Below are 4797 nucleotides of genomic sequence, written 5' to 3'. Positions count from 1 at the left end.
CGCAACAAAAGGGTTAAAAAAAAAAATGCTTAAACACACCAATGCTGCTACAGAATCCAGTTCATGAAAAGAAGTTGGTGAACAAGTTAAAAAGAAGGTGCTAGACTTCTTTCAGTCTCATCATTTTAGAAAAGTGCATTTTCAATATTATATTCAACAAAGCCATGGTTGCTGCATTTTTATTTTATGCAACTAACAACCATTGACAAATCCAATAGTTCTGACTTGTTGTAGGTGTAACGTTACTTGTGATATATCTGGATGCCATGACAGAAGAGGCAAAATACCAGTCCGGCGGCACACTATGCTAAGCACAGATTTTTAGCTTAGGTGTTTTAAGCTACGCCCTTAATTACATCAAACACCCCCTTTGGAGAGACCCCCCCTTTTTCATCCCGCTTAAAGCCCTGGAAACAACACCATGTCACAGTCACCTCATGGCATGGCACTGTGCATCATGCATGACTCATGACTTCCTACTTTTTCAAACTGCCTATGTGCAGGGGCATAGTGAATCCTACCCCCACCCCACCCCTTGCTTTAGGAACTACAGCACGGGTGAAATTCTTGATGGGCCTTTTCTGTCTGCAACTCTGCAGACAAAGGCTCAGCTCATTATTAATATGAAATGGTGGGTGAGTGAGTAAGGGAAGGGATGGGTGGATGGCCGGATGGATTAGTGAAAGGGTGAATGGATGGATAATGAGCAAAAGGATGGATGGATGAGTGAGTGAGTGGATGGATGAGAGAAAAGGTAAATAGATGGATGGAAGGGTGGAAGGGTAGATCAATGGGTAAAAGGGTGAATGGATGAGTGAAAGGATGGATGGATGAGTGAAAGGGTGGATGATGGGCAAGTGAATGGGTGGATGGATGAGTGAAATGATGGATGAGTGATAGGGTCAATGGATGGATTCATGAGTGGATGAGTAGAAGGATGGGTGGATGGATGGAAGGAAGGATGGCTAAGCAAAAGGGTCAATGGAGAGAGAAAGGGAGGATGGATGACTGACAAGGTGAATGGGTGGAAGGATGAGTGACTGGGTGGAAGGATGAGTAAGTGAAAGGATGGCTGTATGGGTGAAAGGGTAAATGGCTGGATGGATGAGTGGATGGATGGGTGGAAGAGTGGATGGATGAGTGTATGGATGGATGGGGTGAAAGGGTGGATGGATGGATGAGTGAAAGTGTGGATGGAGGGATGGATGAGTGAAATGATGGATGGGAGGATACATGATGGATAGGTTTGCAAATGGATGAATATGTTTGGATATAGATGGGATTACTTATATACTATTACGCGACCTCCTCTGATGTGTCTGTAAAACGTACATTTTGTCCCTAAGATTTGTCCTGAATTTTGACCTGCTGTCCTGAATTTTTGTCCTGAATTTGGACCCTTTGTCCTGAATATTTACACTCACCATCCTGAATTTGCACCCATGCCAGTTGGTCACCCTATGTGAGCAGCGTATAAATATCAAGCATTAAGAGGCATATATATATATGTTAGAAAGATGCTTCATCTTGAGAATACAACTCGAGTTTTTTAGGAAGAACACACAGCATCATATACCATATAGCTCGCCGAGGTGGTTATGGAGGTTTGCAGGATCTCAAATAATGAATGCAGCATAAACAGCGAACAGTTATCAAGCATCCTAAGCTACATATGGATTAGAGAAGTGCCTTATAGAAAGAGTACAAACTAAACAATGCATATATATCCTGCATTATAGGCAGCAACAGTAGAGGCTCCGCATGTTCATTAACGGCATACCAATAACGACATGGCCGCTAAACGATGGCGAACGCAACAGACACTGAAGGCGTATCCCCTTGACACACTGACATCTCTTATTTGTTTTGGTTTTATTGTTAAGTATTGGGGAAAAAAAATTGTTCAGATGACCTGCATTTTGTTGCAATCAAGAATAGCGAGGGTAATGGACTGGCTGGCCATTCCCAGCCTTAGATTCCATTGGAGATAATAGAATGTGCGGGCAGTTAATGCCCAGGATAATTGGCAGATGGACAAGCATCCACAGACAACGGTTAAAGGTGACACTAAGTTTATGCGAAAGATATGTATGCTGACGCCTTATTTTCACAGAGTCAGAGACCAAGTAATGTTATATGGAAAGTGTTGCTTGTTGATGCTGGATAATAACCATGCTGTAACAGGAAATTATGCAGGAAAATGTACTAATAAAAGATATTCAAACAAAAAAAATATATCCTGCATTATAGGACCTGCTTAAGTAGGGAGGCCGAGGCGGCTTCGGCAGCCTCTGATAAGTATGTTTCAAATGATGACTAAACAAGAGAACACGTGAAAAAACAAGGGGAAAAGCGAGGGGGAAAAAGGGAGCATAAAGGGGTCAAGGCGGGGGTCAGTGTCTTTTAAAGATGGTGCACAGCAGCGCGGGCTGCTGTTCATCATAGCTCAAAGTAAATAGCAAAAATAGCTATGGCACGGCCAGCGTTGACTGCGCCATAGTGCTCTGATTTTATTTACTTTAAGCCATGTTGCACAGCAGCCCACGCTGCTGTGCTACATCTTTAGAAAAAACATTTACAAAGTCAAATAGCTCTCTGTGAGCTTTTCAGCTTTGTTAATGTTTTTTAAAGATGGCTTAAAGTAAGTAAAACAAAGTGCTATGCAGGTACTGGCTGCGATAGCAATTTTTTTGTTGTTCTAATGCTGGGGGCAAAAAAGGAAACAAGAGCTGGTGGGAAGGACGACAACAGCAAAGCAAGAGGGGTGGGAGGGACAGGGCTAACAAGAAGGATGGGAGAGGGGAAGGGAGGGATGAAGAGGGGGAGAGGGGTAGATAGGGCCTATAAACACATGCACTCTTAAAAAGTGCCTGATTAAAAATAAAAATAAAGTACCAATGGAAGGACACTGCCTGCAGAGATCGAAAACTGTACTTGGTCCCAGCTCCATGGACAATGTAAAAACTGAAGTGAAAGTGGAAGCTGCAGGAGGCCCTGACAAATGAGAAGCAAGGAAATGAGAATGACGTGGAAGCCAACCAATGTTAAGCAACGGTACGAACGGGGTGGGTTCTAAGTCTGTTTTTAAGCTTTTTTTATATTTACAATAGGTTTCACTGACAGCACATCCGCGCTGTAGGCGAAACCTAAAATGTGATCAACATTTACATGCATATATTATCACATCCTCATCATTCCCCAGCAGTGAGGACCTGAACGCCTCTGCTTGTGCAGTCACCAGGCATGGCTACTACTACAGACTAGCTGTTCCCTATTCATTAAAGATTGCTCTAAATAAGGAGGAAGGAGTGCTGGAAATCAGATTTTTGTAACGTTAATATAGTATTGTTGCCTTATTCATATGGTGTGAATACACAATCATTTAAATGATAAGCCATCTGCACAGAGCTGTTAACGTTTTACGCGTCACCCACAGCTTTAGTTGTTTGTTGTCGAAGACCTATTGAATTGGGTTATTTATAAAGTGCTCTGCCACTCCCAAAGGAGCATGGTGGCACTTATTGTCTCTAATAATTTAAACAGTGCACCTATATAGGGTGCTTTGAGTCAGCCTCTGGCTCTTGATTGGATGGTTATCTTGTCTATATCTTATCCTTAGTTCTTATTCATCCACATTCTATGTTTGCCGCACCTCAGGAGTGGGACTGTGTTCTGATTAAATGTCTTGTGTCATTGGCCTGCTACTTCTTTTTTTCTCCCAGCACTTCATGGTAGTGCATGTCTTTTCTTGCTCTCTCTTGCATTCTCTCTCTCGTGCTGCTTTCCCCATTAGATCCCACTCCCCGGTCTTCATGGCGCTCCCACAGCTATTACTTTGCTTTTCCGAAAATGTTTTTTTTTTTTTAATCAGCTACTTATCTGCTGCCCCTCCGGCTGCTCCCACCACTCAGCAGCGTAATCTTCTTCCCCTCCAGCCACAGCTACTCTTCCGTAGGTCTCCTGACCCCTCCCTATCTAATTTTTTTTTTTTTTTTATTAGAAAATTTTATTGAACAATAAATCAATTACAAGCATGGGCCTACAACCACCAGGGCCGGCCGCTAGATTCAGAAAGGATCATACAGTTGTTAAGGCAGTAGTCGGCTCCCGGGGCCCAGCCCCGTACATGGCTCCGGATAGTCCTAGGGAAGCAGGCTACATAGGATTAACATAAATAACAAATAAAAACAAAAGGCGAGGCATAAGGGCAAAAAGTGTGGGTCAGGCTACATCCGGGGGACTCTACTTCAGACCTTCAAATAGCTATCAAGAGGAAGGAGTACTGATAGGTCGGGGGGGGGGGTCACGGGAGAGGAACGTCTATATTCGGTTGTTCCAAAAGTCGCAAGGAACCATCAAGGGTCAGGGGGACAAAGCAATATCGATGTCCACTAGGGGGGGAGTACAGATACCCCCACGATACGCGTTCCATTGCCCCCAGATTCTACCCCATGCCCCCGGTTTACCACGGGCCACATACACAGTCTTCTCCCTGAACATGCACCAGTCCATGTTCTCCTTCCATACGGACACGGTGGGAGGCCGCTGGGAACCCCAAAGCTGCGCTATATCTCTCTTGGCAATCATGTTCCCCAGGGCCGCCCACCGAGTCTGAGCCGCGTTATAATCATTGGGCTCCCACACATTCAGGACACAGCGACGCACCTCCGGCAGAAGCGCCACCCCGGTGACCCGGCCCATGACCACATGAACCCGGCGCCAGTATTCCGCCACCTCGCGGCACTCCCAAAGGATATGGAGAAAGGTGGCACTGAGCCCACATCCCCGCTTACAGAG

This window comes from Triturus cristatus, chromosome 4_1 (genome assembly GCF_964204655.1).
Source record: "Triturus cristatus chromosome 4_1, aTriCri1.1, whole genome shotgun sequence".
NCBI classification, from domain to species: domain Eukaryota; kingdom Metazoa; phylum Chordata; class Amphibia; order Caudata; family Salamandridae; genus Triturus; species Triturus cristatus.
This window is presented reverse-complemented; position numbering follows the sequence as displayed.